Source organism: Lemur catta, chromosome 8 (genome assembly GCF_020740605.2).
Source record: "Lemur catta isolate mLemCat1 chromosome 8, mLemCat1.pri, whole genome shotgun sequence".
NCBI lineage: Eukaryota > Metazoa > Chordata > Mammalia > Primates > Lemuridae > Lemur > Lemur catta.
In genome coordinates, this window is record NC_059135.1 from 3,142,722 (window position 1) to 3,154,935 (window position 12,214).

Sequence of the window (12,214 nt, forward strand, 5' to 3'; positions counted from 1 at the left end):
TCAGCCTCTGGGTGCTCAGGGGAGCTTCAAACCCAGCAGGTCCCAAGCGGAGCCGCGGTCTCCAGCCCAAGTCCTGCTTGTCCTTCTGAATTCCCGCGGGTACGAAGGGACTCACCGTCTTCCCTCCTTCCTCCAGGGCTGGGAGCATCGGAGCGTTCTCCCCCAGCCTTGGCGTTTTAAAATGATCAAGTACAAGGTGCGGCCTTTTCTCCAGGAACTACTTTTGCAGCTCAGTTTCCGCGTCTGCAAAATGGGGACGGGAATATAAAGAAAGAAATAAAGCTATTAGGTAAACAGATATTACTATCATCATTTAACAGAAGAGGAAGCTAAACCTTATAGGACTATTGTGGTAACACAATAGATACTTTGTAAAGAACTTGCAAAAGCCACAAAAGCCTACTCAGGTTAGAGTATTTTGTTGCCTGCGCAGCCCAGGGGGCACTGCAGGTGAATGGGGTATTTCCCGCCCCTGGGCCAGGTTAGGACAGGAGCTCTCAGCAAACACCATCGTGGGTGTGTGAACACCTGCGAAACCGACTTTCAAATCAGGGTTTCCACAACCCATGCCGTCTGGTTCTTACGGTTTTTGTTTCTGTACCACATACTTTCCTGTCGTTCGTATTAATAAATCCCTTAAAAGCTGATATCCAGACTGTAAGACCCTTAAGGGTAGAAGTTGTTTTTTAAAAAGTTTTATTACTTTAGTGCTTATTTTAGTGGCTTTTAAAAATGTATACAGGTTTAAAAAAATGTATACGTGGTCATATGTGATAAGGGTATTTGGTAAAGAACAGAAGGACTATAAGGAAAATGAAAAGTCAAATTCTCTCTTATTCTCACTCCCAACTCCACCCCCTAAAAGCAATCATTATTAACGGTGTCATGTGGATTCTTTCTGAACGTGTGTGTGTGCGCGCGTGTGTGTGTCGTTAAGCATGTGGGCTCAAACCAACTGCAAGGGTTGGAATTCCAGCCAGGTGTGTTATCCACTGGCTGTATTATCTCGGTCGTGTTCAACCTCCGCTCGCTGAGTTCTCTCTTCTGTATGAAGGACATAGCAATAGTACCTGCGTAATAAGGTTGTTTTGAATCAATATGCATGAAGGACTCCGGTGAGAACTACCCCATGGCAAGTGCTGGGTAGATATTAACTACTATTCACATAGACTCACTGAATCCTTTTTAATGGTTGTGGAGTGTCGGTTGCAGGAGTTGCCATTCTTACTTACCAGTCCTCTACTGATGCACAGTTAATTTTAGAGTTTTTGCTATTTAAGTGATTCTGCCATAAATATCACTGTAGATAATTCTTAATATCTACAGTTGACATATATGCAATATATATTTATGATGATATATAAATATCATCGTACAGACATACATATCATTGTGCATACATACTTACACAAATATATCTTTAGAATAAAATCCTAACATTAGAATTGCTGAGTCAAAGGATGTACACAATTTTTAAGAGAAAATTCTAAAATTAAAAACATTTAAGCCCCAGCAACTGGGGAGCCTGAGGGGGGAAGATTGCTTTATCCTAGGAGTTTGAGACAAGCCTGGGCAACATAGTGAGACCCCATCTCTACAAAAATGAAAGAAATTAGCTGGGCATGGTGGTGTGTGCCTGTAGTCTCAGCTACGTGGGAGGCTGAAACAGGAGGATTGCTTGAACCCATGAGTTCAAGGCTACAGTGAGCTATGATTGTGCCACTGCACTCCAGCCTGGGTGACAGAGTGAGACCCCTGTCTCCAATAAACAAATAAATAGATAGATAGATAGATAAAAAACATTTAAGGTAGTTGAAACAACTTCAAAGTCACAGAAAGTTGCAAGAATGGTACAAAACTCCTCCTCCCCCCACCATTTGTGATGAAGTTGCTGATGTGATGCTTAGGCTAGTGTCTATTTTATGCAAACGAGGACAACCCTCCATAAAACTGTAACCGAACCATCAAAATTGGCAAATAATACATTGCTATGATCTAATCATCAGTACTCTTTCAAATTTTGCCAATATGATTCTTAGTCATATTCTTTATTGCCAAAGGGTATGTCTCCTTCAAATTGCTTCAAATTGTCAATTCCTCGGTCTTTGACTTCCACAGCTTTGTCATGTTTAAGTATTACAGGCCACTTATTCTGCAGAATGCCCCTAAATTTGGGTTTGTCTGTTTCCCAGTGACTATATTTCGGTTTTGCATCTTGGGCAGGAATCTTCCAAGGCCAGGCTGGGTTCTCCCGCTGCACGCTGTCAGGTGGTGCGTGAGTTTGGGGTGTTCCATTCCTGCAGGTGCTCGCTGTGGTCTCTGGACCAAGGCGCTGTCTGCCAGCCTTCTCCATGGTCACGTCACTCCCTGCCCCTTTGTCATGAATAAGTGTTTTGTGGGGAGGGGTGCACACATTTAAAAATGTTCACAAACAATGTCACATGGTGGCAGAGAATGGGTTTCATGCTTCTGTGCTCCTGCCTCCCCGCTTCTCAGGGCTCCCCGGTGCCTTTTGGGGGTGCCCTCCGGCTCCCTGTTTGCCAGGTTCTATGACCTGTCCTTGCTTGTCCACGTGCCTGCGGCCGCTTTCTCTTTTTCAAGACCGCGTGGTTCCATCCTGTCTCTTGCAGAGGACACTGGTGCCCAGGGAGGGGTGGTGTTGCCCGGGTCTCACAGTGAGTCAGGGGCAGCTCGTGTCTTCGGCCCTGGGTGTCTCACGGCCAGAGCAGAACGCTGGGAAGTCTGCAGTGGCAGGTGGACACCAGGGGCAGCAGGGGACCCCTCCCTACCTCCTTGTCTTAACGGTGGCTGTCTGCAGACCCTGCCTTTGCTGGGACTTATGGGCAGGCAAGGGAGGGAGGCCAGGGTCGCTCCCTTGGCCATGCCAGCAGGATCTCACCATGGAAGATGGGCCTCAGGGAAGCACCTTTTAATTTCAGTCTCTGGGAGCCCCCACCTCTGGGGATGACTGGGCAGGCAGGGCCCATTGAGGGGTGGCCTTGGGGTTGGCCTCATCTCTGCTCATAGAGAGGGGACCCCAGGGGAGAGAAGGCTTCTGGCCTCTGAGGAGCCTCTCAGAGTCTGAAAGTGCCAGCCTCCTTCACAGGACAGAGGCCAGGATTAGTGCTGAAAGGGCCTGCGCTCCCCTGCCCACCACCCCCTGCGGTCCTCTAGAACATCGTAGGCGGTGGTTAAAAAGAGTCCCTCAGCCTCCCCGTCTGAATCCTCTGGGCTGGTTTGGCATTAGTTAGGCTGACCAGGACATCTGAGTTTTTGAGATGACGATCCAGGAAGCTGAACACAGGAAAAATACTGCCCCAAATCTCAGCCATGTCAAACAGTCCAGTAGACTATTTGTAAATTACAAGAAAATATGTTTTCATCAGACACTGAATGCATTTGTTTTCTTTTATGCATCTGGAGAATTGAGGGGAAAAACCCATTTTTGGAAGTGTTCTAGCTTTGCGGTTTTTCGGCTGGGGGCGGGGGATCACAGTCGGGTTGTGCAATTGTGCCCTAGGCCTTGAAGGAGTTGTCACCTGCCCCTGCCCCTCCGGTTCTTCAGCACACAGGCTCAGTGCCTGTCTGCCAAGAGCTGAGAGCACACACTGACTTCTGAGCTGTGTTTCAGTGGCGGGGGGTGGGGGATGGGGGGCGAGTTTTGCAGAACCTCTGGAACGCACTGGTCTGTCTGTCTCGTCTCCCTAGCCCTGCCTGACCACTGCCCCTGCTCTCTGAACTCCAGTCCTTTTCTGAATGACGTCCTCCCTTCACCTTCCCAAGTCCCACTCCCTGTTCGGATCTCTGCTCAACCGTCCTTCCCTCAGAGAAGCACGTCCTGCCCGTCCAGCCCTGCCTGCTGCCGGCTCCCTGCAGTCCCCGGTGTTCTTGCAGAACTGTGCCCACGGTCTATCCGCCACGCCGTGTGATCGTCTGGGTAATGCCTGTTGCTCTGCTCTGAGCTCGGGAAAGGCAGGGACTGTGTGTTCACTTTGACGTCTGTTGCCTTCCACAGTGCTTGGTGTGTAGTAGGCCCTCAATAGATGCTTGCTGAATAAATACTGTTCAACAATCATAATTACATTTTTTGATGTTGCCCTTGATTCGAACTTTGACTGACTGGCATTTTCTAAACACAGCCCTGCCTTCCCCCAGGCAGGTGGCCTGAGCTCACAGCACTTCCCTGGGAGAGCAGGGTCACCCGGATGTGGCCAGATGGGAAGGTGGGACTCGAGGCGGGGAGGAGAGGGAGGGCTGAGTCGTCCTCACGGGGAGCTCGGCTTGCTCTGGGGCCAGGTTCTCCTCTCGCCTTTAGGATTCGTGGCCCCCAACTCAGCTCGGCCCCTTTCTCATTTTCCAGTGGGTGTGAGGTCAGCCTTTGTTTCTCTCCTAGGAAGAGTACGTTCGACAGCAAGAAACAGTGTCCTGCTCAGAGCTCAGCGGAATTTCATTCCAAACGCTCCTGCCCCACGGCACCTACTGTGGCAACACACTTTCCCCTCATCTGAACACATAGGGAATTACATTTTGTTAAGTGCTTGAAAGGAGTGTTAATTAGCCAGCAAGGCCAGCCAGGAAGAGTGAGAAATCTGAAGAATGAAGCCCTTGAATGTAAAACCATAAGAACACTCAGGGTTCGGGGGTTCTGGAAGCTTCAGCTCATGTGAGGCATGGGCCAATGAGCCGTTCTCTTGACCTACATTAACTTTAATTAGGAGCTTTGGCCATCAGGGGTTCAGGACTCAGGCAAAAATGGTTCAAACTGAAGGGAAGGGTTCAGGCAATCGAGTTTGATGCTCCACTCTCAGAAGGCCCACACCGGAAATCTTGGTTGTGTGGTTAGGAAGGAGGAGAGTGTGAGGTCCTCACTGAAAACCTACTGTGTGCTCAGCAAGCACTGTCTGTGTGGCTGATCTGTATGGTATTAATTGCTTGGGTGTCTGACCCACCCAGGATCAATTGTGTTGGGTGCCTGACCCACTCAGTACTTATGGGTGAGTGTCTGACCTATCCAGTATCAACTGGATTGCACAAATAAGGAAACTGAGGCACTTGCCCAAGGTCACACAGTTAGGGGGTGAGATCAGGTTCATACCCAGGTCTGAGGGCCTCTCAGCCTGGACCTTCACTGTGCCCGGGGCAGGCAACCACCACGGTGGGAGCGAGCAGCTCCACGGGCACTGCACTGCCAGGGCAGAGAAGCTGTGGGGGGCAGACCTAGAAACTCAAAACCGAGCCCCTCTGTGGCCCTCTGCCTGGGCACACAGTGGGAAGCCGCCGGTTGGCCTCTGAGTGCATCGTGCCCGCCGTCCCGTGGTGGGCACCACCCCGCTCCCAAATTGCAGCGGTTAAATCAGGCATTACGGGAACAATTCTTTCCACCTCTCCTTTGCCCCCATGGTTCACAGAAGTGACCTGATTTCAGTTTCAACAGCGGAAGTTGCACTTCACATTAAACTCTCGTACAAACATTCTGGGATGTTTGCAGTCTAGCTCATGACCTCTGCGTGGCGAGATCTGTCACAAGACCTCTCACTTGAGCTGCTACGCCCTTGCCAGGTCAGTCTGATCCAGCACAGGGCTCGGTGGTCACCACCAGCTGGGAACTCCCCCAGACCAGGAGCAAGATCCCAGCGGAACCCCACCCAGCCCCACCCCCTTGCCACGGTTACTCATTAGTAAGCACACCCAGGGCCCAGGGCCCGACCTGCCACCCCTCACCTGCACCCGTCCCGTATCCTCACTCACCCCAGTCTTGCTCCCACACTAGCTACCCAGTCTCCACTCTGCAGCCACCTGAACCTCAAACCCGGTCATCTCCCAGCCCCACCTCCCACAGCCGTCTTACCCCACCAGTGCCGGCAGTCTGCTTGTTTCCTGGATCGCGTGTGCCTTCAGTTCTGGGTGGAGACCTGGCGCCAGGCTCTGCTTTGTGCCTTCAGTTCTCCTGCAGCCATCACAGCTGATCTTCAAAACTGGCTCCAATCCCACCTGCTCAGGTGGCTGGGCAAGGTCACTGCTCTTGAAATTAGCTTTGTAAATGTATTCAGGGTTCTGGAAACTCTTGGTTAGAACTTTCAGGTATTTAAAATTATTTAAAACGTGTAACAAAAACCTAACACACACACTGGGGAAGTGAATAACAGGCTCAGGCCCATCTCCTCCAGGCACTCTGTGACAGCCAGAGGCCTCTGTGGCGTGTTTAAGGAAAGCTGCATCTCCTGCCACCCTGGTGCAGACTGTGCTGAAAGTCAGACCCAGAATTTAATTGTCAGGGTGCCAGGGTAGGGTTTCCAGATGAGATGCAGGTTGCCAAGTTAAATTTGAATTTCAGATAAACAATGAATAATCTTTTAGTGTAAGTATGTTCTAAATATTACATGAGGCATAGTTGCTTATCCTGATAGATTATTTGTTGTTTATATGAAATTGAATTTTAACTGAGCATCTTGCATCGACATCCTGAACGTCTACGCCAGAGCTGCAGAGGGAGCACCCCGCATGGGTTTCTACGCTTCAGACAGGGCCTTGACAGGGAAGTGGCAGAACCCTGCGACCTGGCATGAAGACATCTGGACGGATGAGTCCCAGCCTGAACACCTAGGTTCCCCAGAACCCTCTGGGCACAGAGGAGCAGCCCTGACCCTTTTCCAGAGCTGCAGGTGCTCACACACTGTGCAAAGTCTCCACTTGGGATGAATGTCTTATAATACCATGCCTGTCCTCCTCAAGATCTGTCCCCATCTCTTCTTACTTCCTCTAGACCAATAACCAGGGCCAGGTCCCCATATAGCCTAAGTGGGAAAATAAAGTTCCTTGTCTGGGAATATATAGCATCTCATGAAAACAATGACAAGCCTGGGCTAATATGTGTCACCAGGCTACAGGGGGCGATGTGTATGAATGAACTTTGAAGACACTGAATCAAGTTTAATGATTTGGGAGAATTCTCTATGTGTCAGGATTTAACTTCCTGGCAAGGATACCTGGAAGTCATCCAAATACTCTGCTGAGATAGCCCTGCAAAGCGTGGGCATGATGGAAGTGAGGGTAGATGCTATGCTTGCCTTCTGAATACTGAGTAAGAGCGTAGGAGGCGCAGGGAGTAGGAATGTGAGATGGATTCATTATGTAAGATCAAAGACTCCACCTCTGGATACATCCCTGAGAGGGAGCAGAGGAGATGTCCCTCACCAAGGCAGTAAGAACTGCAGCAAGGGGCAGGGCCTGCATCTTTGGCCAGTCAGCACTGGGTGTCCTCTGTAGTCAGTGTTGACGGTGGCAGATCGTGCCATGGATCTCCACTCCCTAGTGTCAGAGGGATGCTGGGATTCTGAAACAGCAGAGTTAGGTAGAGATGTTCAACTATCAGAGGCAATGTGGACAGAATTTCCCCAATGGCAGAAAATCCAGAAAAGCAACCAAAGTTTCCCTATCCATAAGTATTTATGGGGATGGCTAGTAGACCATAGTATTCTTTGGGGCTCAAAAAATTAGCAGTGAACTAGGGTATGGCTTGATTGGTATACACAGAAGAATTGAAGAACTGGTGAGCAGAAGTCTGATACCAGGTGCTGCATTGAAAAAACCACAGCCCTTCACTCACTTTCCGTATCCAAACCGGTTTTCATTCCTGGGTCTCAGACTAAAGGAGGAGCCAGGTCCCCTTGAGGAAGGGCTTTGCAATGTCACCACAATATATACCATAAATATTCTACATTACTTCCCCCAAAGGGGTCTATGGCTGCTCACCAGAGTAACTGCTCATGCAGGGAAGGGAAATGCTCCAACTCTGGAGGGTGACTGGATGTCGATTCTGAGCTGACACCAGCCGGGGGAGCCATCACACCACCATCGGAAAAGAAGATCTGAAACAGCTTTCACATGGGAAGGACAGCAGTGTATACCTTCTCTCTATTGTCCCAGGGCTGTATCAACTCTGACCACTGTCACAGTATAATCCTTAGGAACCTTGAGCATGCTGGTCCAGCATATGATGATATTTTCTTAATTGGAGCTGGTGAACAGGAGATTGTAAGGATGCTGGCTACCTGGTAAGACATGTGCATCAGGGTCTGGGAGGCCAGTCCTACCAAGATTCAGGGGTATGAAACTTTGGATAGGTTTTCAGGGGATACAGAGTAAGCTGGGACATACCCTGGAAGGCAAAGGGCAGATCGTTCTCTTTGCCCTCCCTACCACAAGGACAGAGACACAGCACTGGTTGGAACTCTTTGGATTTTGGAGACAGCATACACTTCTTTTGGGAATACCATTCCAATCCATTCGGCAAGCGATCTGGAAGGCTGGAAGGTTTGAGGGGGGCTTAGAGCATGAAGGATTTCTGTAGCAAATCCAGGGGTTATTAATGCAAGCTTCTCTGGTTGGTCAGGGAACTAGAGAGGGTAAGACTGAAAGATTGGAGATGGAGAGGCATGGGTCCCGGGTCTTGGGAGTGGGCACCATGTGTGAATCGTGTATCTCATGTCATTGCTCACCAGAGGCCACCTTGTACAAAAGGAACATAAATGAATTGGCAAACTGGGTGATTCACCCTGTGGAGGTCAGCCTCTGTCCTTGGTCACCTCAATGTTTGCATACAGGAGGCTGTATGGGTCCAGCTACATGGCTCTACATCACTGAGGCTGATCTAGCTACCTCTGTTGCTGCATATCCAACTGACGCTGAGCTTTACATGGTACCACCCCCTGAGAAGACCAACCAACCCCTGTGAATGGGGGTGTATTTTGGCTATTTAGTGGGAGTTGGTAAGAGATAGGTTGGAACGTGCTGTACAAAAGGCTTTTAGGATTTTGGTTCTGGAAAGAGATGGACTCATTTTTCCCTATTCTTCCCTTCTCAAAACAACTAAATGTCTTGGAAGTTATTCAACAGACAATAATAAAAGGGCTCTGAAAGTTAGGTAGAAGAAGGCAGACTGGCCCAGAGACCTTAGGACTGGAGGGACGATGACATGGTGAGTTCCTTAGGTTTTATCTCCCACATAACCTGGACTGGGTGCCAGAAAGAGATGCACCCAGAATCTCCAACAGGCAAAGATTAAAACAAACAAACCAACAAACCTTAGATAAGTCTTTTTCTCTGGCCAAAGGACTGGGAAAGGGGAAACCCAACAGAGACCTAGTAAGAGCCTCAGCCCTGCTCAATCACCTGGCCTTAGTGGGCAGCAGTGACAGCAGCCCGGCCCGGCCTGGGCCATCCCATCTCTGTTCCACAGGCTCCAGGGGACTGTCCCATCTATTTACAGCAGCAGCAGCGAACCCCTGTGTCTCCCTGTCTTCCACCCAGTGGCATGAGGAGACCCAGGCCCAGGGGCTCCTGCTCCTCATCCAGAAGGTCACCTAGTGACAGTATGTGGCCCAGGGAAGTGCCTTCTGCCCCTGCAGACAACACCAGTGGGATTAGGTGGGAAGCCTGGCAGCACCAGGAGAATGAAGCGGACCTGAACAACATGGCAGGGGCCCAGAAAACTAAACTGTCGTCAGAAGTGAAACCCCCAAAGTAGGCTAGAACCTCTCCCTGAAACCTAAGCAGGGCGACTGTCTGCTAAAATAGGAGGTTTAGCTAGGATCAAGTCTCCAAGCATAATAACCGAATGACCAGGATACAGTACAAACTCACTCATCAAACCAAGAACCAGGAAAACCATTTGAGTGAGAAGAGACCATCAGCAGATGCCAAAACTTAGATAGATAGGATGTTGGAATATGTGATATAATAGCTGGATTTTAAACCAGCAATTATAAATATGCTTCATAAATTAACATCAGTACTTCAAAAATCAGTGCAATAAAAATGCCTCAGCAATCAATTTCATAGCATCGCTTTACAAAACGTTAATACTGAGACTCAGGAGACCAGGAAGTCACCACTAGCTGTGTGATCTGGGATGACAGTTTCAACCTCACTGAGCATGGATTTCTCTGTCCACAGGCAGAAATACTGTTTGACACAGAAGGTGTGGTGGATCCTACCCACAGCACACTGGCATACCCTGTGGGCGGCCTGCCCAGTCACCACGTCCCTTTTGTACTAACAGAACCCCGACCCCATGAAGAGGAGCAAGGCTTCTGGCCCAAACCAGCATTTCCCAGCCTCCCTCGCAGCGAGGAAACACCTGGTCAAGGGAGGTAGGAGGGTAGGGGTGGGAGAGTAGAGTGTCCCTTCCAGAGCAGAGGGGAAGCCCTTGCCAGGAGAAAGCCCCTGTCCCTTGTCCCTCCCCGTTCTCCCTGGGCCTGGGGCTGGGACATGAGGTCTGCAGCTGTGGCAAGTTTCCCGGGGGAGACAAGCGAGGGACTGGTGATCCGGGGCAGGAAGCGAGCCTGCTGCCCTGACAGTCAACCTGCCAACTCCTGGTTGTGGGAGAAAAGTGCGTTCCTGGATGATTTAATGAGGAAGATGAGGAGCAGGGTGGAGCTACAGTCTGTCCGTGCCAGGTTCTGTTCCATAGGACTTAGACGTTCAATGACAGTTAATTCTCACCACTACCAGGGAGGTAGGTACCAGTGGGGTTTGCATTGCAGAGAGGGCTGCAGGGAGGCCCGGCCCTTCTCTCACGAGCACGGTGGGTGAGTAAGCGGGGGAGTCAGGACGTGTAGACAGCTCCTTCCTAATGCCCGGCTTACCAAACGTACGGTTAATGTTTTCTGCTGTTATGGCTACATTAGAGGGTTTTGTGTGTGTTTGAGTGCAGACCTCTGGAGGGTGCTCAGCGCATGGACCTTGCCCACCTTCCTGCATCCTTCCCAGGTGCTGCGGGTGAAGGAAGGGCTAGAGGTCAGGGCGGACCCCGCCTTCCCAGGACGGCCGCATGGCCCCAGGCCAATGCCAGCTCCTCCGGGCATCCTTCCCGGAGAGGTTCTGCCGGGACCCGCAGCGGGGGGCAGAGCCTGGCGACAGCGGCGCCCCCAGCCCCAGCCGGGCCTCGGTCGCTCCCTGCCGGGACTCCTCCGCGCCGACAGGGGGCGACAGACGCCGACCGCGGCCGGGCCAGCGGGCGCGGGGCCAACTTCCTGCCCTAAGGGGCGCGTGGGGCGCGCGCTCTTTCCGCCCGAGTCCGCAGGCCCGGAGCCCCGCGTCCTGCCCGGGTGGCCTCCGTGTCCCCACGCTCGACGCCGGCGCTAGGGGCCCTGGCGGCCTTCGGGCACCGGCCGCGGTCGCCGGGCCGCGCCGAGGGGCTGCGGGTCGCCCTCAGGAGCCCCCCGGCCCCGCCGTGCCCGGCCCCTCCTCTCGCCCGCCCCCCGCCCCGGCTCTGCCACCGTCTCCCCCTGGGCCCGGCGCCCGCCCCCATCCGTTCCGTTTGCGGCGAGCTTGGCTCAGACCGTAATTACAGGCCGCGCTGCGCCCCCGCGTCTGTCGCCTGGGGTTGAGCAGCTGTCGCCCCCGGGGCGGGCTCCCCGCGCGGCGGCCGGGGCACCGCGGCTCTCCAGTCCTTCCTCCCGGGGCCGGAGACCCCGCCGGGTGCGCCGCCGCCTTGGAGCGTGTGGCCCCGCAGGCGCACGGCCGGTTTCTCGGAGACTCTCGTCGCTACAGGCGGTTTCCCGGGGTCAGTGGCGACCCGGACTTTTAAAACCGGGAACACTGACTACGGCAGGGGCCCCTGCTCTCGTGCCTTCCCCTCCGTGTGATTCCCAGTCGGACCACACTAAGCAGTGAATACATGGTTATGGGAGTCCTGCGCTGGGCCCCTCCACCCGACTGTCCTTATCCACAGTAGCTACTTGAGTGCTTTTTTTGTTTTTAGTATCAAGTTGAAAAACAAAAATCTCTTAATGCCCCTGCCTGGTTTGTTGGTGGCCCAAGCCCCTGCGTGGTGAGCCCCTGGGGAATCACTTTGCAGAGAGGCCAGCAGCACATTGCGCCACTTGGGTTTCTAGTCCCAGAGTCCCGCTAGGGGAGTCCCTGCGGTGGGGACGCCAGAAGTGCTGGGGTTTCCCACCATCCCCACGTACAGGGTCAAGATCTCTGGCCTGTTGCCCATCCAGGTCCCAGGAGAGGACCAGGGACCCACCCACAGCGCCTGGCGTTCTCCAGCCAGGCTGCCCCCCCCCCCCAACCCCCAATCCCAACCGCAGCCACTGCTTGGGAAGGCGGTGCCAGCTCCTCCCTTTCTGGCGGGAGCCACCCGTGGAGGCCCTGCCCCTCCCCCCCACGGGGCCAACCTCCCCACGGCGCGCATTTCTGGCTGAAGTTG

General features: G+C 52.5%; 1 protein-coding gene across 1 annotated transcript in view; it reads right to left on the minus strand.

Moving 5' to 3' along the window:
* MLPH (melanophilin) overlaps positions 1–5,941 on the minus strand; it is a 52,638-nt gene extending 46,697 nt beyond the window's left edge. Inside the window, exons 1-2 of the mRNA XM_045558694.1 lie at positions 5,849–5,941; positions 116–243 (exon numbers count right to left, since the gene is read on the minus strand). The gene's annotated coding sequence lies outside the window, so the exon portion shown is untranslated. The remainder of the gene's footprint in view (positions 1–115; positions 244–5,848) is intronic.
* Between the last annotated feature and the right edge of the window lie 6,273 nt (positions 5,942–12,214).